The sequence below is a fragment of the Macaca thibetana genome, chromosome 8, assembly GCF_024542745.1.
Source record: "Macaca thibetana thibetana isolate TM-01 chromosome 8, ASM2454274v1, whole genome shotgun sequence".
NCBI lineage: Eukaryota > Metazoa > Chordata > Mammalia > Primates > Cercopithecidae > Macaca > Macaca thibetana.
This window is the reverse complement of record NC_065585.1, coordinates 14,428,170-14,453,083: the sequence shown is the minus strand read 5'-3', so window position 1 is coordinate 14,453,083 and position 24,914 is coordinate 14,428,170. Positions and strand designations below refer to the sequence as shown.

General features: G+C 41.8%; 1 long non-coding RNA gene across 1 annotated transcript in view; it reads right to left on the bottom strand.

The window, feature by feature from the left end:
* The window catches only part of LOC126961360 (uncharacterized), a 69,016-nt gene extending 68,323 nt beyond the window's left edge, over positions 1-693 (bottom strand). The window contains exon 1 of the long non-coding RNA XR_007728280.1: positions 560-693. This is a non-coding gene — a long non-coding RNA (uncharacterized LOC126961360). The remainder of the gene's footprint in view (positions 1-559) is intronic.
* Between the last annotated feature and the right edge of the window lie 24,221 nt (positions 694-24,914).

Sequence of the window (24,914 nt, the reverse complement as noted above, 5' to 3'; positions counted from 1 at the left end):
ATCTTACATATTATTAAGTGAAAAAGGCAAGGCATGAAACAGTGTGTAGAGTGTAATCCCATTTGTATAAATGAAGAGATCTATGCATGTATATATGTTGACACAAGCATGTAAGTTTTCTAGAAGGATACATAAGAAATTGTCAATAGTAGTTACCTATGGGTAAAAGGAGTTGGTGGGAGGTCTTTGCTTTTACATTTAAAACTATATGGTTGAATATTTTACCATATTCATGTATTGCTATTCTTTTACTTAAGAAATAAATAGGAAAGAAAGAAAGAAAGAAAAAAAACACTTGAGGACACATTTCAGAACTATGGGGAAATAAAGTCACCATAAAGTCCAGAGTTTTGGGCTGTATCCTCTCCTCCAGAACTGGAAGGGTTCTGTAGGGGTTTTAGGTCAAGATCTCTTCTGATGCCAGAAATCTCATTGCAACATTCCTCTCTGTGTTACTGGATTTGTTGTTTTCTCAGAAAAACAGACCCAATAGGATATATGTGTATATAAGTGCATGTGTGTAATAAATGAAGAGATTTATTACAAGGAATTGACTCACTTGATATGGAGAAGTCCCAAGATTAGCAGCTGGCAAGCTGGAGACTCCAGAGAGCCGACGATGTAAGTTCTGGTCTGGCCTTCAGTTGACTGGGTGACCCACATTGGGAAGGGTAATCTTCTTTTCTCCATCTGCTGATTGAAATATGAATCTCATCAGAAACACTTTAACAGATACCCACAGAATAATATTTAGTCAAATATCTGGGCTCCCTGTGGCCCAGTAAAGTTGACGCATAAAATTAACCATCACGGCCTCCTCCCGGAAAGAAACATTAGCCTTCTCTTGGATATCTCTAGTAGAGGACACTCACCACCTTTAAATGAGCTCTTTCATTTAGAAAGCACTTGTCTTGGGCTAAAGTCTGTCTCCTGTGGTTCTCTCCCTTGATCTTAGTTCTATTCATGGAACACAGAGCACTCTTGCTGCTCTATAATCCATTCTCCCTCAGCAACCAAAGTCATCTTTAGAGATGTAAATTGGATCATATCTCTCTTCTGCTTAAAAAAATTAGAAAAAAATCCAAACTCTTTACAGTGATCTTCCAGGCTATATGGGATCTAACCACTGCCAGCCTTAGGAACAATACCCCCTACCTTTGGTCCACCATCACTAAGTCTCAGCTGCACTGTCCTTTTGTTTTTTTCCATGAGTGTGCCAAGCTCGTTCTTGCCTTAGGCCTTTGCACTTGCTGTTCTATCTGCCTGACATGGCTTTTCACCAGAATAAAACTCAGTTCTTTCTCCTCATCTGGGTCCCTTCTCTGTTGTTGGAGGCTCTTCTCTGATCACTCAACTAAACTACCTGCTTCCTCTGACTCCTGTCCCCAGCCACTTGCTTTTTTCATAGCACTTGTCACTATCCAATATTTTATTATTAGATAATAAATTTGCAAATTGCACAGAGCCTGAACTTGATGCTGTATTCTATTGCATTGTATTTGCTTGTTTGCTCTGTGTCTCCTATAACTAGTGAATGTAGGATGTAGTTGCTGCAAGGGCAGGGATTTTTTATGTTTCATTTTGTTTGCTGCTGTAACTCCAACATGGAGAACACATCACAGATATTTGAAAAGAGAGTTGGTGAATAAATAAGTGAAGTGTATCCTTTTTGTGTTAGCACTTAAGGTTTTGCAGATGGCTGTCAGGTCTTCCTGGGACTTTTCTAAGCTAAACATCTCCAGGCTTCAACTACTCTCATCAGACATGGTTCAGGGTGTCCTTCACTTCGAGGGGGCCTTCACTTAGAAGTGCTTCATTTTATTACTTTTCAAATGGGGTGCTCCGAGCTGACTAAATATTTTAGATGTGGTCTGAACTATAGCACAGAATAAACATATGTCACTATCAATTCCTTATCATCTGGCCTCATATGTAAGAGAGAGAATGCATGATGGCTTCTGACGTTCTGACATGTTTTGTGCCTTTAAACTTGGTAATGTCTAAACATTTAGCAACTGGGGACATTTTCAAAATGATGTGTGCATACATACCATGCACATACATGTGGCACACAAGCACACTCCCCCACCTCTCTGCACTGGTTGTACACTACATGTGGGCACTGGTCAGGTCATGTGATGTTGAGCAAGGCTGTATCAGTCCAAGAGATGGGCACCTTTTTCTACATGATCCACAGAGTATGAGGGCCATTTTCTACCTGGTCTACTCTATCGGGGGAACCCACCCCCAATATTTCCACATAGGTTCTTTCTATTTTCCGTAAGTGTTGGCCAGCTGAGAAATAAAGAGAAAGAGTACAAAGAGAGGAATTTTACAGCTGGGCAGCTGGGGGTGACATCACATATGGGTAGGACTGTGATGTCCACCTAAGCCTCAAACCAGCAAGTTTTTTATTAAGAGTTTCAAAAGGGGAGGGGAGGTAAGAACAGGGAGTAGATCACATGCTTTAAAGGGCAAAAAGGAGAACTACTGATAAGGGTCTATGTTCAGTGGTGCGTGTATTGTCTTGATAAACATCTTAAACAACAGAAAACAGGGTTGGAGAGCAGAGAACCAGTCTGACGACAAATTTACCAGGGCGGAGTTTTTTTTGTTTTTTACCCACCCTGGTAAGCCTGAGGGTACTGCAGGAGACCAGGGCGTATCTCAGTCCTTATCTCAACCACCTAAGACAGACACTCCCAGAGTGGCCATTTATAGACCTCCCCTGAGGAATGCACTCCTTTCCCAGGGTATTAATATTAATATTCCTTGCTATTAAAAGAATTTAGCGATATTTTCCCTACTTGCACGTCCATTTATAGGCTCTCTGCAAGGACAAAAATATGGCTTTTTTTTGCACGACCCCACAGGCAGTCAGACCTTATGTTTGTCTTCCCTTGTTCCCTAAAAATAGCTGTTATTCTGTTCTTTTTCAGGGTGCACTGATTTCATATTGTTCAAACACACATGTTTTATAATCAATTTGTACATTTAACACAATTATCACAGTGGTCCTGAGGTGACGTACATCCTCAGCTTGCGAAGATAACAGGATTAAGAGATTAAGGTAAAGACAGGGATAAGAAATTATAAAAGTATTATTTGAGAACTGATAAATGTCCATGAAATCTTCACAATTTATGTTCCTCTGCCGTGGCTCCAGTCAGTCCTTCCATTTGGGGTCGCTGACTTCCTGCAACACTACTCCGAAATGGCATCTTTTTACAATTCATCTATTCAGAGGGGATACTTTTCTCAAATTCTCATGATGGAGCTACCCATATTAGCAGCAACCCTGCAAATGACTTGTAGGAGAATAAGCACTAGAGTTGGAAGCAAAGGATAGACTCACATCCTATTCATCCATTCAACTAATATTTGTGGAATACCTGCAATATACCAAGGACCATTCTGGCGTCTTGGGACATAACCAGAGAAGGTCCCTGTTCTCATGAGTCTCACATGAGGAAATATGACAAGGGAGTGATCAGATAATACATTAGACAGGGAATTAAAGTGATCCAGTAGCTAGTGGCCAATGGCTACTTTGGGGTGTGTGACCAGGGAAGGGATCTGGGAAGAATGACAAGTATCCAAGTTCTGAATAATAGGAGGGAGTTATGTATGAGCTCAGGCAAAAGTTCCAAGATGGGAATAAACTTGACCATGAGGGGAGAAGAGAAAGAAGGCCCCATGCTCTGGACTAGAGTGATCGAGGGGAGGAAGAACGGGAGATGAGGTTAGAGCGATACCACAGAGAGATCCTGTGTAAATTGCCCAGAGACTGGACTTGATTCTCCGTGTAGTGGGCCACCATTTGCAGGCACCGAGGGGACAGAGTGATAAGCTTGGACCAGAGGCAATGGGAGGAAGAAAAGTGTGTCTAGGGAAGAGTTTCTGTGGAGCAGCAGGGCCAGTGCCAGTTGGGGTAACCTGGTAAGTCACTTACTCCCTTGGCCTCTGTCTCCTCATGGGGGATGGGTTTTTGCAACCATTAATTGAGTATTTTACACATCGTCTCCTATCACCCTCAAAACACCTCTGGTCTCCAAATTTCATCCATTCTACAGGGTTTTTAGAAACATTCAAATAAATGAGGTAACAAGGTGAAATAATAATACTTAGCACTTACTATATGGTACAGATAGTTTTAAGTGCTTCACACACTCTGTCAGATAGATAATGCTGTCATCAGTATCCCCATTTCACAGATGAGGAAAGTGAGCCCTAGAGAAGTTAAACAATTTGAGGAAGATTACACAATTATTAATAAGGAGCAGAGCTAGGATTCAAACCCAGCCAATGCCAGTGAGGTGCCAGGGCCTGTGTTCTTGACCACTATGATATATCAACAATATAATCTCTCAAGTGCTGGCTATAGCACTTGGGTCCTAATAGACATTTAATTTCTTTTTTTTTTGCTTGTTTTACATTATAACAGGGCACAAGAACACAACTTTGTCATCAGAATAAATTACTAGCTTGAACAAGGATGATGATATCTCCTTTGCCAGGGGCAGTGAGCTCAAAACCCTGCCCAGCCATTCTGGGCTGTCATAGTCATAGACAAAGTATGTATTCCTCAAACCCTATAATTAGGTGTGTTCTAGCATTTGCAGCAGCAATAACGTAATTAGTTTGTATCCAAACTATGCAATACAATTAGTGTTTTCTATGTGATGTTGAATAGATTTGCTCCAAAGTCACAGCGAAGAACTTCAGGTAAAAGCTAAATTTAAACTTCCTCTTTGAGAGAAGCCAAACCTGGTAATTACTCTTTTAAATTCCCTGCTGAAAATGAGTCAACAAATCGCCTTGGTCATTAACTGTAACCAGGGAAGGATCATCTGACAGACAGTCTGCTTAGAACAGTAAAATCAGCGCTGGCTTCAGAGTCAGGAGATGTGGATTAGAGAGGGTGCTCTGCTACTTCCTAGCCATACAGATCTTGAAAAGGCCAGAAGAACAGTGGCTGCACTGGGGGACATTGTGGTGTCCACATGTAGTGTCTGGACATGTGGCATCCAGCTTGAACCATGAGGTACAAAGTTGACCAGCAGAAGAGAAAGATGGGAGGATCTCAGATCCTGGATGATGTTTTTGAGAAATGGAATTAACAAATTGTGAAGGTGCCTCATTGCAGATATTTTGATATCAGAGAAAATAAGCCCCTTTAGTGTTTAAGTCATTTTGAATAGGGTTTTCTGTTATTTGGAGTTGCTAACTGCTGTATTGGACAATCATGAGGTGCAATTAATACAGTGTATGTAAAACATTTTATGTATTGTCCAAGATAAAGTAAGGTTAATAGAAAGTGAGAAATCCAGTAACTTAGAATTTCTGTGTTTTTGCTGTGACATTTTTCTCTATCTGGTAGAGAATGATAAAATTTCAGACTGTGGAGAAGGTAGGAGAATAGAGTGCAGAAAGGCCAAAGATTTTAACAGTCATGCAGGAATGGGGAATATGTGGTTCAGGGCTGTTACTGACCCTCTCTGAGTCCAGGACAGACATTGATAATCAAACACAAAACCCTCTCCATGACTTGGAAACTTCCAAAACAGAAACTGGGGCAATTGTAGGCCTCTCCTCATTCGTTTCCCATCTCTTAAGGATCGTTGTCCTTCTTTGCCCGAAGTCCAGGGCTTCACACATTTTGTCTATTAAAAAAGTTATTATATTATAGAATTATGTTTTGTAATTGTGCAATACTGTATATAATGTTATAGAAAAGATATACATATTATATGTTATATAAGATACATATTATTTATGTGAATTTATATTATATACATACAGTCATAAGCTGCATAATGACATTTCTGTCAATGAGGGACTGCATATATGATGATGGCCCCATAAGATTATAATACTGTATTTTCAGTGTAACTTTTCTATATTAGATAAGTTTAGATACACACATACCATTGTGTTACAGTTGCCTATGGTATTTGGAACAGTAACATGCTCTACAGGTTTGTTGCCTATAAGCAATAGTCTATACCATATAGCCTAGGTATGTAGTAGACTCTACCATCTAGGATTGTATAAGTACATTCTATAATGTCTACACAATGATGAAATCACCTAACGACACATTTCTCAGAACATATTCCCATCGCTAAGCAATGCATGTCTGTATTTATTTTTAAAATTATTTATTATTATTTTTTTTTGAGACAGCGTCTCACTCTGTTGCCCAAAGTGGAATGCACTGGTGTGATCACTGCACACTGCAGCTACAACCTCCTGGGCTAAAGAGATCCTCCTGCCTCAGCTTCCTGAGTAGCTGGGACCTCAGGCATGTGCAACCACACCCTACTAATTTTTAAATTTTTTGTAGAGATGGGGTCTCACTGTGTTGCCCAGGCTGCTCTTGAACTCCTGGCCTCAAGCAATCCTCCTGTCTCAGCCTCCCAAAGTGCTGGGATTACAGGTGTGAGCCATCATGCCGGGCCTGCCTGTCTGTATTTAATTCTATAATGTACTATACAATTGTTATAATAATAATTGATGTCCTGAGGGTTTACACTTTCAAATAGATTTTTCTTACTGTGGAAGGAATGGCTTGGTGTTCCATTAAGGGAATTTCACACAAGCAGGGTTTGGCAGGTGGGATGTAGGACTGTCTCCTTTCTGCCTCCTGAAATCAGCTCTCGTAGGTGACAAGTAATGGTGAATGCAGTAGAGCGTGTTAGAGGATTCTGTGAGGTCTCAGCACAGATGCAGGCTATTAGTGTCGCCTCAGAGCCTGACTTGAAACAGTATTGCCAAAACTTGGGCAGGTGAAAATGGACTCATGACACCTTCTGTTCTAATTTTACCCCCACCTCAACCCTTACAACTTATTTCTGAATAATGCAATGTGGTTTAGAAATGAAAGGCATTGGGGCTTTTATTATTGAAAGTAAGGAGATAAGAAACTTCCTTTGTTATTAAGATACAAAGCAGGAGATGGTTAGGGAGTGAATGATTGACTCTGTCTGCTTCCTTATCGGGTAAACTTCCTCGAGACTCATCTTCCGTCTAAAAATTGAAGAGGGAGCCCTTTGCCAGCCAATCTGCCTAATGTGCTGGCACACAAAACGTTAGCCAAGGTAACACCATTTCAAATCTTTTAAATCTCTGAGGTACTACATACATAATTGAGGATAAATCATCTTCAGGTTTAAAATGGACAAGATTAAGTAATTCCACTTAGTAGATTCATTCTGCTAAGTGGTCACTGGCACTGTGGTCAATCGCGAAAGGGCTAAATTCTTTATTCCTTCCTTTTATGTATTCACACCCCATGCAACATGGCTTCGTAGCTCCTCTATCTAAAAGGTGGAATCTTACCCCTTTGCCCTTAAATTTGGGCTGGCCTTGTGACATGGTTTGGCTGACAGAATGCAACAGAAGTGATAGTGTGCCAATTCTGAGCTCAGGCCTCTAGAGACCATGCATGTTTCCACCATATTTTTAGAACCCTTCCAGATTCTACGTAAGCAAGCTTGGGCTAGCCTGCTGGAGGGTGACAAGCCATCTTCAGTTAGCCAGCCGCCCGCTGAGCCAGGAGCTGACCTGGTAGCTGTCTGCATCTGCAGATACATGAGTAAGCTTGATCAAGATCAGATGAATTGCCTGACTGAACCCATGTTAAATATTATTGACTTGGCTGGGTACGGTGGTTCACGCCTATAATCCCAGCATTTTGGGACGCCAAGGCAGGCAGATCGCTTGAGTGCAGGAGCTTGAGACCAGCCTGGGCAACAAACATGGTGAAACCTTGTCTCTACTAAAAATGCAAAAATTAGCTGGGTGTGGTGGAGCACACCTGTAGTCCCAGCTACTAAAAAGGCTGAGGTGGGAGGATCACTTGTACCCAGGAGGTCAAGGCTGTGGTGAGCCCTGATCACGCCATTGTACTCCAGCCGAGGGGACAGAGTGAGACCCTGTCTCAAAAAAATTTATTCACTTGTAGAATCATAAACTAAATAAATTGTTTAAACTCACTAAGTTTTGGGATGGTTTATCACACAGCAATAGAGACACATAAACATTTTTCAGAAAGCTCACTGCTTTTGTTAAGATCCAAAGACTAGTTTTAAATATGTGCCTTTGCTAGTTGTGCATACAAGTTAGGATTAAACAAGAAGTCACAAACTTGTGTTCTGTCGGCCTTTATAAGTTCTGGGATAGCCCAGAAATTTCTAGAAAGGTCATGAAAGACATCTCTTTAGGAATTTGTCCTCTGGATCCACCCCCACTCCCATCTCAGTATATTCAGTTATAATGATGAGGAGGTAATGAAACAGGCATTCTTGTGCCAATGAAAATGTGAATAGGCATGATCATTTTTATTCATTAAGTAAATATTTATTAAAATGTACCCTATGGTCAGGCACTGTCATAGGGGCTAGAGTTATAAGATGAAAAAATACAGCTTTGTCCTCAGGAGGCCCACAATTTAAAAAGAATCACAGACAAAAAAACTTAATTATAAATCCAGCTCATACATAAAAATGAAATATTGGAAAAGAATTTGGCAATATGTATCAAAGGCTTTAAATTATTTTTACTCTTTGGTAGAATGATTTCTCTTCCGAAAATGTATTCTAAAGGAATGATCCAAAATGAAGAAAGGATCTTATTCACAAAATGTTCCTTTCTATATATAAATATAGGAGAAATACATTAATTCCCAACATCCAATTAGTTATGATATATCTATTAGCTAGAGCATTACACAGCCGTGAAAATTGTTTATAAGCAGTCTGTTAAAACAAAAATGATATGACATATGCTAAGTAAAATACAGAATACAAAATTATCTTTCAATGGCATTAAACCCATGTAACAAAATACTCCTAAATATTCATAGTGGTTTGGATAGATAGTGGGAAAGAAGAGAGGAGACATTTTTGATGATGTATTATGTATTAAATATATATGTGTTATGCCTATTAAATGCATTTAAAAACTTAATTGTCACAATGACTCATGAAGGTAGTTACAATTATTATGTTTTTACAGACAAGGAAAACAAGGCTCAGAGAAGTTAAATAACTTCTCCATGCATGGTGAACTGGTAGGAGGTGGAAGTTGGAGCTGAGCTGAGGAGTATTTAACTCCAAAGATCATTCTCTTTCTGTTAGAGCTGTCAGACGCCTACCAAAGGGATTTTGATGGTTTTAATTTTCAAAATTTTCCCTTGTTGGGATTTCCTAACTTTTCCACAAATTTCATACCATTAAAATTTAAATGTAACTTTAAAAACACACACAGTATTCACCTGGCGTGCCTGTTGCTCAGACTCATGAGCCTAGTCTATAATTGTGTATATCGGACCTTGAGGCTCTTTGGAAGGATGTCTCTACTCTCCCGAAATACATCTTCTAGCTGGAGGATGCCTGAAACTCTTTTAACAAGGGAAAAACCTTCCATTTCCTAACTAGAAAGAGAATTTTAACATTCCTCAAGCCCAATTCTATTCTTGATGTTCCAAATACTTGCCACAGCACTCCCATACACTTATCCATACTCCCCTCTCTAAAGGAGAATTCTCTCTATTGCATGAGGCAGCCATAGTCCATGGTTTGGTGAACTCTTCCTTGAATTGAGCTGAAACTTGTCTCTTAATTCTGTCCTTCTATGGAATGTACTTATCCTTCTTCTTCTGGACAGCCCTTGTAAGTAGGTAGAGATGGACACTATGTTCCAGCAGCAGGGTCTCCTGGTTGCCTAGCCAATATCTATTCTATCTTTCACCTTAAAAACAGTTCTTAAATTTTATTCAGGAGTTTGATGCTCCTAATTAAAGAACACATCTCCCAATCTCCCTAGCTATCTGGGTCAATTTAAATTCTGGCCAAAGAGATGTAAACAAAAGCTGTTGGATAAGAGTTCCAAGAAAATTCCTCAAAAGGGGCTGATAGTTGATCCTTTCCCCTTCCCTTCACCCCTCCTGGTTTCTTTCCGTTTTCTGACTAGAATGGAGAAGTGATAGCTGTAACTACAGCAGCCATATGAGGCAGCCTTGAGGATAGAAGCCAGTGCTAAGTTTGACAGAGCAGAAAGATAGAAGGAACCTGAGTTTCTAATGTCCGGAGCAGCTATGCGCAATTTCAGGCTTTTTCCATTGAGATTTAAAAAACAAAATATGTTTTTGAAAATAAAATAGTATTATTTCTGGTCATTTTTATAAGCAGGCAAACGAAATTCTTAGTTGATGCTCAATCTTCTCTACCTCAGCATACACATCCCTAGTTCTCTCAGGAGTCCTCCTGTGATAAAGCTCAAGTCCTCTCATCCTTTGGACATTCTCCCGGAGCTCTTCCAGTCTTTCCTGGGGTCTCTCCAGAATGATGCTCTACACTAAACACAATAAGGCTTAAAGTGCAAGTAGCTCAGGGTGCAGAACTCATGTGATGCATCCAAGACTGGGCTGCCTGTCATTTGTCTGTGCTCCTTTTCATTGTTCCCTTCCCTTTACATTGGTACTTATATTCATAGGAACAAGAGCTGACCTCCACTGAGAGCTTTCTATGTGCCAGGCACCGAAGCAAGCATTTGACATTTCTCCTGGTATGCCTGACATCCCCAGTAGTCTGTGTGCCCTTGGGGAACAGCAACCATACCTTGTTCTTTGCTATTTTGCCAGTGCTTGGCTTAAGGCAGTTGTGTGTTAAATGCATGTTGAACAGAACTGAATTAATACCAAGGTGAACTTGGAATCAGGCAGCCTGCTTTTAAATCCAGCTTTACCACTCACTTGCTTAACCTCTTAAGACACCTAATCTCTCTGAGCCTAATGTGAAGAGGGGATAATGAAACAGAACCTGCAGAACTGTTATGCTGATCAGAGGAACCCACGTGTGAAAGGGCGAACATATGTCTGATGGAGAGCAGGCTTTTGGTATGGGGAGGAAGTGAAAACCCAGGAGCATTTGTCCCACAAAGTGGGAGGTAGCAGAGAGAAGAGTACCAGAAAGAAGTTGGGAAAAGCAGGAGGAGGCAGGAGGCCTGGCAGCAGGTCTCAATCTATGTCACCTTTCTCCTTTCAGCTGGCCCTGCCTCCAGGTGTCTGTCCTGCAAGGCCAAGGGGTCCAGGGGAGGCCGGGAAGAGAGACAATGCTTGTTGCCTATAACCATCCGGAGCTCTGACCTGGACGAGAAATGCCTTCACATGCATGAGTCCATTTTCACAGAGACGATGAGGTTAACATGTAAGAGCAGACTTTAGCAGAGATGACAAGGAGCAAATGAAAGGTTTATTTCTATCCCGTAATTCAGCAAGTCCTCCCTGACAGTCCCTGCCAAGGTCTTCCCTTCCACACTGTAAGCTCCTCAAGGGCAATGCACCATGTTTCGGTTTGTCAGATGTATATTGGGAGCCAGCACCGTGATGGGAACGTAATTGGTGCTCGATAAATACTTTTTAAAACACATGGTTATATGACCCCAATCAGTCCATGGGGATGGATGGTGTAAATTCAACTCAACAACTGAATTGAACGTGAAGAGTTAATATAATTATGAGTAAACCACTGTTCTTCAGATATTAAGGTAAAGGGGTAAGTGGGTGGGGGGAAGGACTCATAGTCACTGAAATTTTACTATATGGCAGGCAGTTTGCTAGGTGTTTTGTTATTGATTATTGCACTTATACACCAATTTATATACAATACCATTATCTAATTTTTACAGATAAGGAAACTGATGCTTTGGAGGAATAAGCAATTTGACCAAGCTCAAATAGAGTCATCTGATTCCAATGTCCATTTACTTCAACTATCCTGAACTAGCAAACTAGCTCCCTTCTGCCATTTCTTCTCAGATCCAGTTCTGTTCTTCTCCCTATCAACTCAAATATTAGAGGTCACAGCATAACTTGCACCTGAGCCTGACCAAATATTAACAAAAATATCAACTCCCAAAACTTATTGATTTATTTCAACTTTGTAAATATCTGCATAATAATGGTAATGATCATGTACATTTTCTACTATATAGCAAGAACTTTACACACTAACTAGCATCTCGGATTCTTTATAAAACCTTTAAAAAACCTTGTTATAAGAGTACTAGTCTCCCTGTTCAACAGATAAGGAAATTGAAGCTCAGAGAGGTTAAGTCTTGACCAAGATCACACAGCCTCAACGTTGTACAAACTCCCACACCTATGCTTTTCCTACGTTACCACTCTGTGTGTGTTACACCCTGCTAGTATAAAAAGGTAAACAAGGTAGTCCCTGTCTTCACAGATCTTACTCTCATGCTGGGACACAAGCTGAGCCCCTGCTTCTGTGTACTGCCTCTTCTGCCTCATTCTCTTGCAGCAACCCCAGATGACTGGGGGTCTTCTCATCTCTACTCCCCAACTCCCTATCCTCCAGGCCCCTCTCCCCGTAAGTTCCAGCCCTGACATTTATCCATCATATGGTTAAGGGATAAGCCACTTCATATTTGTTAGGCTCATTCTCTTCATCTGTAATTAGGGGCATTAATATCTATCTGATAGGTTTAAGGTGTGTCAGGTTGTATTTTTCAAAGATGCCAGCACCTACATATACCATGCCATGTGCTTGTCCTATGATGTGAATTTGACACTCCTCCATTGAAAGGTGAGGTCCATGTTTCCGTCCCTTGAACTTTACTGGACATATGGGGACTTCTTCACCAACAGACTGTGACAGAACTGACTGTGCGGCTTTTGAGGCTAAGTCATAAAAGGCAATACAACTTCTGCCTGGGACTCCGTCTTGGGACACACACCTTCTACCTCAGTAGCGCTGAGATCACCTGTAGGAAGTCCTGAAGCCGCAAGTAAGAGACAACATGAAGAGAAACCACATAGAAAGATGAAGGGACGTGGGAGGAGTCCCTAGCTGTTTGAGGCTTTCCAGTCCAGGAGACAAGTGAGAAAAAGAGCTTTCAGAAGATTCCAGCCCCAGCCTTCAAGCTGTTCCAGCTGATACCAAACGGAACAGAGATGAGTATTTCTGCTGAACCGTGCTCCATACTACATATTCAAAAGCAAATTGTTGTTGTTGTTTGAAGCCACTGAGTTTTGGCGTGGCACCTAGCACAGAGAGAGCATTAACTGTTATGAAGCAATTAATTAACCGATATGAAGCAATTCCTACTGTGCTTAGGAAGTGGGTGCTAAGGTCATCTGAGTAAGTCAGGACTAGAACAGCCTCGGGATCATGAAACTCAGGCTTCTGGTTTTTAGAAATCAATATCACAGTTTTTCAAGTTACTCAACTCCTAGGAGGTAGGTTTTAACCGACTTCAAGAGCTACGAGCCCATAGGAAGGTAAAACCCAGTTTAAAACACACTATACACTGACTCATTTTCATGAGACTATTAAAAAAATTGAGCATATGCTTAATGTTTTAGGGCTTCCAAAAACAATAGGAAAGTCTTTCAAATGAATCCGTGTGTGTGTGTGTGTGTGTGTGTGTGTGAACTGTCTAGAATCAAATCCTTCCCTAACTTAGTTAACCTAAGGAAAATTCTTTTGTTCCATTGAACCCCGAGGCAAAGAAATATTGCTAGCCTACAGAAATGGCCTCTGGTCACATGCTTTGACAAGTAATACCACCCGGAGATTATTGAGTAAAGTAGGGCAGTACTTCCCCCTCAATGACTTGCCTGTCTTTCTATTTAGGTCTTGATTATATAGAATGTACAGTTGACTTCAGATTTGATAAGTCCTAAGTGTCATGGAGGGATGAGTATACACTGGAAGTCAAGAAGCTAAAGAGTTGGATGTGCTCAGAGTATCGAGGAATTGTTAGAACTAGAAGGATATTTAGGGATCCTATAGTTAAAGCCTTTTATTTCTATAGGGGAGAAGTTGGAAGCCGTGTGAATGAATGTGATATACAGAGCTGGTTACAGAGCAGAGAGGGAAACTGAGGAAGTCTGACTTTTCTGAGACACCTGGCAGCCTATCAGTTGCCATTACTCTTTTCCAACTTGCCTTCAAAGTATTTAAATCCCACCAGAAAGCTGTAAGCAGATCTTAAATGTTCTTATCATAAAATGGAACCAAAAACAAACAAACAAAAAACAGTGACTGGCCAGGTGAGTGGCTAACGCCTGTAATCCCAGCACTTTGGGAGGCTGAGGTGGGTGAATCACGAGGTCAGGCGTTCAAGACCAGCCTGGCCAACATAGTGAAACCCCATCTCTACTAAAAATACAAAAAATTAGCTGGGTGTGGTGTGGGTGCTGTAATCCCAGCTGCTTGGGAGGGTGAGGCAGGAGAATCGCTTGAACCTGGGAGGTGGAGGCAGTGAGCTGAGATCATGCAACTGCACTCCAGCCCGGGCGACAGTGGGAGACTCTGTCCCAAACAAAACAAAACAAAACAACAGAAACAACAACTAAAACAACAGTAACGATAGGATGTGAAAAATGTGTTAACTACTTGACGGTGGTAGTCATTTCACAATATATATCAAATCATTGTGGTATATACCTTAAACTTACACAATGTTATTTGTCCATTATCCTTTAACAAAACTGAGGAAGTAAAAGGAGGACTAGGGTAAAGGGACAACGGCAGTCAATGAGTCAGAGAAATTTGCGCAATGTTTTCTGAAATTCAAAGTCATTCTGAATATCCATTTCACTTAATATTTTTGTGGTGATACATTTGAAATTTACTCTCAGGTTTGATCATTCTACATTGTACATCCATATCAAAACATCACATTGTACTCCACAAATGTAATGCAATTACGATTTTTCTATTAAAAATAATGTTTATACTTATAAAGTCATCCTGCAGCCTGGAGGGGTTGATTTGTAAAGCCTGAGTTTCAAATACAGGAGGTGGAAATGGTGGAGTGTAAGTGTGTGTGTGTGTGGGTGAGTGGAAGGTAGACGGGATGATCAGATACGGATATGATCAATGTTAAAGCTGAAAACTGAAAGATGAGCTGTTGTTTGCCAAGCAGGGGAGTAGAATGGGGGTCCTTTTGGCACTGGTAGCTAGCTACTCATGACTTGCTGGAGTGGAGAGTGTGGTAGAGGTCTCACTGAGAAAACAAGCAAGGGGCAGTTCTGTCCCCTGCTGATCTTTGCTGGCTCAGGTTCCATTTTGGTCACATCCTTCTATCAGAGATAAATATTGATTCATGAGTTCTTAATTCTTCTCTTTGCTGTTGTTTAAATCTCAATTTCCAAAGGAGAGGATTGTTCTGCTCCAATCTTTAGACTTTAGAACCTATGTTCCTTGAGCTCTGGTTAGCTGATCTGCCAACCAATGAGGACAAATTCCAGAAACTCCTTAGGCTCAACCCTTCTTTAAACATTTCTGCCATGTACTATTTTTTTCTGTGACCTTGCAACCAACTTAATGTCTGTGGGTATGTGACTGTGTGTGTGTGTGTGTGTGTGTGTGTGTGTGTGTGTGGGTAGGGTGTATGTAGGGTGGGAGAAGGATATATCTTGGTCACTTTCTCCCTAAGATATAATAGGTACAATTCCTCAACAATAACACAATATTTCTTTGATTTTTAAGATATATTAATAAGACACATAATCATTTTATTAATTTTTTAGAGGTAACAATACATACAATGCACTGTTGCCTATGCTCTTTAATACTAAATCTCATCTAGATTCCAGAGCTTTAAAATGGCCTAGCTGGGTCAGGGGTAGTGGCTCATGCCTGTCATCCCAGCATTTTGGGAGGCCGAGGCTGGTGGATCATTTGAGGCCAGGAGTTTGAGACCAGCCTGGCCAACACAGTGAAAACCTGTTTTTGCTAAAAATAAAAAAAAATGAGCCAGTGGAATGCGGCTGTAATTCCAGCTACTCAGGAGGCTGAAGCATGAGAATCACTTGAACCCAGGAGGCAGAGGTCGTAGTGAGCCGAGATCCCACCACTGCACTCCAGCTTGGGTGACACAGTGAGACCTTGTATCAATCAATCTCAATCAATCAATAGGTCTAGCTCAGGAAAATTTGTAATATGATCAGGTGAAATTTTTTGAAACCTTACTGTTTGCCCAGCTAGGTTAGCTAGCTAGCCCCAAAAGATGTCCATGTCTTAGTTCCTGGAACCTGTGAGTTAGTTTTACCTTATATGGGGGCAAAAAGGATCTTGGCAGATGTGATTAAGTTTAAGATGTTGAGATGGGGAGATTATCTTTGATAATTTGGGTGAATGCTAAGTGCAGTCACATATATCTTTACAAGAGGGAGGCAGAGGGAAATTTTACACACAGAGGGGAAGGTACTATGATCATAAAGGCAGAGAGCAAGGTTTGAAGACGCTGGCCTTGAAAATTGAAGGAATGTGGCCACAAGCCAAGGAATGCTGGCTGCCACCAGAAGCCAAAAGAGGCCAGGGATGAAGTCTCCCCTGGAGCCTCTGGAGGGAGCACAGCCCTGCAGACACCTCCATTTTGGCCCAGTGATATAGATTTCAGACTTCTAGAACTGTAAGAAAACACATTTCTGTTGTTTAAAACCAAGTTTGTGGTAATTTGTAATTTGTTACAGCAGCCACAGGAAACTAATACAGCAGCCCAGTGCTAAGCATTGGACATACACACAACATCTTATTTAAACCTTAGAACAGTCCTTGTTAGCAGTGGCAGCACATACATACACAGTGTTCTAAGTGCTGAAGATATATAGATGAATGAAACAGACAATTTTTGCCCTTACTGAGTTACGAATAGACAAGATGACAGATTATATGCTCTGAAGTTATATATTTAAGAGGCATGCAAAATAACAAAAGCAGGATAAAAGAAAAGTAGATCATAGAGCAGGTACAATTTTTGGCCAGGGAATGTCTCTTTCTGAGGAGATGATGTTGCTCAGAGACCCGAAGAAAGTGAGGGAAAGATCTGGGGGAAGAATGTCCTGGCCAGAGGGAACAGCAAACACGAAGGCTTTAAAGCAGGAGCAGACTTGGAGCATTTGACAGCAGGAAGGATGCCGGTGTGGGGGAGCCCAGTGGGCAAAGTGGCCTCACAGGTGATGAGTTTGGTGCAGGAAACTGCCTATTGCATGGTAGGAGTGACGCCATCTTGAAGAGAAACCACTGTGATCGCTGACGGTTGACTCCCATGTACCAAGGTGTTGTGCATTAAGCTCTTTAAACAATGCCAGTAGCATAGATAACCCTTCATAAAGATGCTTATCTAAGCTCCCCAGTGGTCACGAGTTATGGCAAGAAAATCTGAAGATGTGACCAGCTGCACGTTTTACCCTAAAGTCTTGCTATATAAAGAATACTTTCTGGAGGACGGGTGCAAGTATCCACCATTTTGCGGCCCTCCAAGGCTTCAGTTCTGTAGATTCAGTCCTTAGTAGATATTTCCTCTGAGGAACTGGATTTGTTAGCTTCTCCTCGGCCTCTCAGCTCCTTTGACGGTAGGCTTGCATAGGCCTGCCCACCACAGAACAGTTAGAAAAAGGCACAGAGTCAAGTCCTGTGGGGCACAGTGTAGACCCTGGAGGGGAGTTGGAACTTGCTGTGAGAATAATGGGAAGCCCTAGGAGGGTTTTGTGGAGGTGATTTGTAAGCTGGAGAGCTCTTTAGGGTAAGGACTATGTCTTCTTATGTTCTCCCACAGCTGAGGTGAGCTCATAGTCCAAAAAGCAAGATGCACCTTGCAATCTATGATGGCAGAAGGTGAGAAGAAAGATGGGGAAGGGTACTGGGACTGTGTGAAGCTGCTCTCTGGTCCTTATTCCAACTTTTCCACTCCTGACCTCATTTTTTTCTCACTTTACTCCCATGACTAAGCAGCGAAGAAATGATATCTTCTATTTTAAGACAGGAAATCGAAGCAAAGAGAGGTTGACTCACTTGGCCAAGGTCCCTGCAACTAATTATGGCAGGGACCAGATGGGGACCTAGGCTTCCCGACCCCTGGCTCAAGGCTCTCTGAAACACCCAGAGTCCTCCTAAGAGAAGCTGCCTCCACCCTTCCTGACTCTGAACGCAGCAATCCACAGGGGTTGGAAGGCCCCTAGGTCTGGATGTTCCAACCAGAGAAGCCACTGTAAACCACTTCTGAGCAAACAGAAATGAACACTCTCAGGGACCTGGCAGACTAAATAAGGAGTGTTACCACTGGGTATCACCCACAGCGGAACCATCTGCTTCACAGAGCAACCGAGAAAGATGTTCACGTGGCACCACGCAGTGCTTGTTAGGAGTTTCTGCGGAAGCCCCCCCCGGGAGACCACCACTCTGCTCACATGTGTAGGCTCCTAGATTCATAGCACTGCAGAAATGAATCTAGGTCCAAGACCTCAGGTGCGACCAGAAACGTAACCTTTTTTTTTTTTTTTTTTTTTTTTTTTTTTTTTTTTTTTTTCCTACAAGGGACTCTAGTTTTGATTTCAAGCCGCTGCTAGGTTTAAGTACAGGAAAGATAGTTTCAGTCTACTTGGGTGCTGCTCTCTGGGGATGCATCTAAGCTCTGGGAGTTTTGTGGAGGGGGCACCTGGAGCCTGGTGGTGTTGTGGCTGCAGGCTGACATTCCCTGCAGAGCCTCAGTCATTTGTCCATTGCTCTGTCCTCTCTCGTGTCTGACCATTAGTCAGTCCTCCTTTGACCCACTGGATGGGAGAACATTCTACCATTCCCTGACCCATTATAGTATAAATCAAACACCATTTCTGGTCTAATTCTGCTGTTCTCACAACAGATTGAGGCATGGGGGGCCCTGTGAGGCTGCCATAAGGCATATCTAGATCAACCATACAGGCACCTCTTCTGGTCCCACGCCATTCTGAGCTTGGGCTTGGGTACAGGCTTGTGGCTCCACAGACTCTGCCTTCTCTTGAGTTCTCTAAACCTATTTGGGGGGCTCACCCCCTCCCTGGAATCCTGGCTGGGTTGGTGATGGGATCCACATATCTTTATTTCTTCTCTGTCTTTAACCTGGCCAAGGCAAGCCTCTTGTGGTCTCAGAAAACCCAAAGCATAATAGTCCATCCTCACTACACTTTCTTCTAACTCTCTTGTTTTGAGAGTTTGGGCTTTAAAAATGGAAAACCCAAAATCGTATCTTCTGTTCTGGCCGCATTTCTCTAGGTCATTTCTTCCTTAAGCCAAGGAACACTGAATGTTCCACCTACGGCTTAAATGCAGGGAAAGGAACATGGGGTACAAGGAAATATGAGGACCACCATATAAAACAAAATAAAACCATGTTAACCTTCCTAGATACTAACTTTTCCACTCTATTATATGCCAGTTTTGGAAATACCTGCTTTGAAGTCAGGCAACCTGGTTTGACTCCTAACTGCAAGGTGCTTTGTTTATCAACTGGGACACACACATAAACTTCCAGCTCTCATCTATAAAATGGAAGTAATTATTCCCCTGTGATGAGTCATTTTGAGAATTATAAAACGCAATGTCTGTTAAGCTATTGATACACTGCTGGGTCATTATCATTGTCATCACACCATCTGACTAGGTTTCCAGTTTGTTGAAAGTCTTTGGTGTTTATAATTTCTATTACCTATATTGTTCATACCTCTTGGTAACTATGCCTTTACTTAGTTTTCTGGCCCCTTTCCCATCATTTCCTCCTGTCTTCTGAGCTGGATGTTGTTATTTAGATGAGATCATTTACACCTTTGGGTGTCTGCTCACTCCACCTGGATCATCTTTCTGCCTCTCTGGGCACCTCTCCAAGGGCCCCCTTCCTGTGTCCTACCAGCATCCACTCACCAGGGCAGGTCCCCTCCCTCTGTGCTCAGCTAAAATGTCATCTCTCTGGAGAAGCCTTCATGATCATCGCTGGATCCTTCCATAGTGTCCTGGACAATCTTATGCTAAGATTCTTTTCATATTGTACCATCATGTTTTTAATCCTGGGCCTGACACACGGGAGACACTTGGTAAGGTATACCCTTGTCGACTTACACAAATGATACAATCTGCAGCATATCTGATTCTATCCATGAAAAAACATAGCTCTATTCAGGTTGGTTCCCAAACACGAGGTATTAGATTTCTGATTCTCATTATTATAGGTTGCGGCTTAAAATTAAGAATCTTTTATTTTAATTTTTGAAACCATTACAGTTTCTTCTTGATTCCTACCATTGCTTTTTAAAATTCTTCCTTTTTATTTAGACCCTTTTTTTTTTTTTTTTTTTTTTTTTTTTTTTTTTTTTTGGTATAGAGACAAGGTCTCACTATATTACCCAGGCTGATCTCAAACTCCTGAGTTTAAGTAATCCTCCCGCCCCGGCCTCCCAAAGTGCTGAGATTACAGGCATAAGCCACCATGCCTGGCATGATTCCTACCATTGCTTTTTGCTTTCTCCATAAATCATTTCTCTCCTCCTCACTGAGACCGCGGCTCTGGAATTAGCAGGCTGCTCAGTCACTTTATCATGTAACACCCAGCTACAAAGCAAATCAAATACTGCTGGCAGGTTCTGCTTGATGAGAAAATATTTATTATGTTGGAGCTCTGGTTTGGAAGCCAGTTATCACTTACTAGCTGTGTTTTAATATTGTGTTGTTTTTCCATTATTGCTTTAGCTGCTGGAAGGAAATCCCAGTGGCCTCAGATACTGCCACCTGGTGGTGAAGTGAAATGATAACCAGCTTTTGAGCAAAAGTAGGTTACTGAAAGCCAAACATGCTTGCCTGGGAATTGCAAAGAGGGGAAGCGCCGTATCATTTTTGTAATGCTTGTGCCGTGCCAGTAACTTTGTGAGTCACGCACCAGCTCATCTAATCCCCACTATGGCTCTACAAGATGCTATGGTCTCATTTCACAGATTGGAAACTGGAGGCTCTGAGAAATTGACTTGCAAGAGGGCTAAGGTTTGGGACAATCACACCTGGAAGCATCTGACCCCAAAGCCCATGCTCTTTCTACTGCTCCTGATGACCTCTATAGATACAGTCAACTGTCTGGAAAATTTAGATTCACCTCAAATCTTTTACCCTTTGGAGACATAGGGGCAAATAAGTGATCAGTAAATTCAGATATCAGGTAAGATGCTCTTTAGAAGAGAAATTCGGTTGGCTTCCTAAAGGGGTGGGGCACTAGGGCAGACTGGTAGAAGGTACATAAAGAAATACTTCAAGGCAGGCAGATCATGAGGCCAACCTGGTGAAACCCTGTCTCTATCAAAGATACAAAAAATTAGCAGGGGGTGGTGATCTGTGCCTGTAATCCCAGCTACTTGGGAGGCTGAGGCAGGAGAATCGCTTGAACCCAGGAGGCAGAGGTTACAGTGAACCAAGACTGCGCCATTGCACTCTAGCCTGGGTGACAGGGCGAGACTCCATCTCAAAAAAAAAAAAAAAAAAAAAAAAAAAAAAAGAAAAAGAAAAAAAAGAAAAACTTCAGCTCAATTTAAGTAATAAATTAAGTAATAAATTCAAATACCTTAGATTATGCTTTTTGGGGTGCTTCTTTGACTCACATAGCACTTATTCTTCATATTACAACAACTGGAGTGTGCTGTGTCTCTCTCACTACCACAAGTCCTTGTTGAGGGAAAAGCCATGACTGACGCTTCTCTGTATCCCAGAATCTATGACATAGGCTGGTGTATTAGGTATAAAATAGTATGTCTGGTGAATGAAGGAATGGGACAGATCAGTTAGAGATGTGCAAAACTGTCTGGGCTTCCTTGGGAGAGGTGAGCATCCTTCCCTGAGAGGGGGATACATTGAGGGTAGAGGACCACCTGTCAGAGATGCTATTAAGGGTCCTCTAGCTTCAGAGTGTCAAGGTGAAGGTCTCTGAAGCAGAGCTTCCCTACTAGTAGCTGTGATGAGTTCCAAGTGTGCTGAGACATTGATCTCTGAACTTGAGGGGCAGCCAGGAAAATGCTGTGGTGGCAGTGCTCCCTGGACACAATGCCTTTGGCCATGAGCAGCTCCACCTGTCTACTCCAGTGTTCTAGGATGTGAGAAGGACACACTGATCCAAGGCACTTCTATGTCTGAGAAGCTAGGGTTCCATATATCCATGCTTTCCAATCCTTCTCACATCATGGCATACTCCAGACACACCTTTCTGGAGACTCTACTGCCAGCCTTTCAGATGAGGGAGGAGTCTGTAATGCAGGGACACTTATCTGAATCATTGAATGTGGAACAGATTTTTGGATTTGCTCTCAAATGTCTGGGGACACAGTATAGACAGAAAGTATTGCTTCATTCCATGTTAATCCATATGGCTGACTGTGCTCTATGCCCATAAACTCTTCCTTTACGCCTCTCTCTAGCCATGATCTTCCCATCCCTCTCCCTGGGGTTGAGAGAGGAGTACATTTCCCTTTTGCATTGATGGACTTGGCCAGGTGACTGGCTTTGGTTAGTGGCGTGTGAGTGGACATAATGCAAGCAGAGGCCTGTGCGGTTTGGCTTGACTTCTTGCATTTTCCGAGAGAAGAGCAAGGCCCAGGTGGCAGCTTGCCCCAGAATGAGAGCTGCATGGAACAGACCTGAACTTGACTACAGCCCAAAGCAGCTGCTTGAACTGGTACAGCTGACTTGTAGACCTGCAAGGGAGGAAAATATTTTATTCTTGTAGACCCCTGAAATTTTGGCATTACAAAAATGCAGTATTGTACCAGGGCTAACTAATACATTCTAGAAGATCGAATTAGAACCAATGAATGGAAGCTATGGAGAGGCAGACTAAATGAGTCGTCTTTAACATATTCTCCAAATTCTTCTCTTGTCTACATAAGGAACATTTATATTCTCTATAAATGCACTTAGAGGAGCCCTTAATTTTATTGAACATATTCATTGATTTGAATTTGGAGATTTGGGAACTGGAGCTGTAGACTGGGAGGACTGCTTTATACAACAGAGGATGCAGGATATGTACTTCCATGTACAACTAGAGTGGCGGGGGAGAGGGGAGAGAAAACAGATAAAACAAGAAAAGGCAGGAAAGCATGACTGATATAGTGGAAGGTGATTGCTATGGACTGAATTTTATATCCCCAAAATTCACATGTTGAAGCCCTGAACCCCAATGTGACTCTTTGGAGATAGGGTGCTAGGAAGGTAATTAAGGTTAAATGAGGTCATATGGATGGAGTCTCGATCCGATGGAACTGGTGGCTTTATAAAAAGAAGGCGGCGAGAGAGAAAGATTTCTCTCTGTCTTTCCCTGCACATGTTCAGAGGAAAGACCATAAAAGGACATAGCAAGAAGGGGGCCGTCTGCAAGCCAGGAAAGAGCCCTCACCAGGAACTGAACCAGCTGGTACCTTGAGTTGGCACCAGCATGTAGAACTATGAGAAATTCATTTCTATTGTTTATGTCACCCATCCTGTGGTATATTGTTCTGGCAGCCCAAGTAGCTTAATACAGCAGTGTACTCTGAATCTATCTTGTCACATGAGCCACAAATATTCAGTAGATTTAAATAATATTTAATTCATTATTGAAGTTAATATTAAATGTATTCATTTTTTATTTAAGTTTATTTAAAAATTATTAACATTTAATATAATTTAAGTGAACTCTCAAATGTCTACTGGAAGTATATATTTTATGAAAACAGGATAAGAGGTTGAATTTGAGTGACATGATCCAGAAAAGTGATAGCAAATGCAGATGTAGGCACGGACTAAAGGGAGTCAGGAGAGGAAACTCTGGAAAGACACAGAAACTATGAAGAGGGCTCTGGACTTCCGGAGACTATAGAAAGGGGATTTTAGCTAATTACACATAAATCTCTTAGCATCCAATTGTTATCTGGGTTACTAATAAAATTTCAGGTTACAGATCCTTTCTGACTAATGGACTGCATAGACCCTCCCTGGAAGTTTTGGTCAAGATTCTTGTGCCCAGATTAGGAAAATCACAGAAGTAACATCCAGAATGTTTTTATGCGGCTTTTTCTTTTCTATCTGGATATGATGTAATTTATATAGTGTTTTAGAAAACCAATAATGTAAGGTGTTTGTGTTACTATTATCAAGCAGAATAATAATAAGAAATAGAATAAAGGGAGCCTAGGCAGTGTCTACTGTGGGGAATTCAAACACATTTGGGCAGATCAGACTGACAGGGGTGGGGGTGGTGGGGGCATTGCAAGTCTATTTGTATGAGAGGCTGAGAAGCCTCCTGGAGGAGAACTCAGTCTAATGGAAGCAGAAACTGAATGGGAAGAAGAAACTGACAAGAATCTCCGTCTCTTAAAAAAGCTCTAGATAATGGATGGGTGGGCCCACTTCAAAATCAATATGGCCCTGTGTCTAGGGTCTATTTCTAGGGTATGGTCTTTGCCTGCCTTCATTGCCTTGTGTCTGAGGAGCCTTGAGGGAGTGGTAGGGGGAGAAATGCAGTGTAAGTTAAAAAAAGGAAAAATAGTTTTCATTAAACTCATAGGGTAGGTGAGCTGCTGTGTTGCTCACATCCAGAGTAATGCAAAAGGATTATGTCCTCTGCATCCCTATAAATGATCCTGGTAGGACAGGTGATAGTTAAGAGTCAGAATCCAGAGTTCAGTTATCTTGGCTTTGAATTCAAGTGTTGGCATGTTTTAGCTGCATGATCCTGGATAATTCGCTTAACTTTCCACAGCCTTGGTTTCCTCTCTTATAAAATGTGGATCATTAGAGTTTCTAGTCATAGAATCTTAAGTTAATACATCATCACAAAGCCAGGAATAAGATGAACCAGCAATTTGTGCTAGCTGATTGGAGAAGCTCTGGCACCTCTAGGGGTGCAGAGGTTTAAGTGTAGTGGCTGAGGGCTTCTGCAGGGAAAACTGATGACTAGAGGTGGTGAAAGAGGGTAACAGAGGTGTCCAGTGGTGGCAGAAGTCCTCAGGAAGCAGCTTCAGTCACTGTTATCAGAGAAAAGGGATAATGCCCTTGGTGGGGCGGCCTTATTTTCTTGGGGTCTCTGTAGCAGCAGCTGTGGTGTGAGGCAGTGGT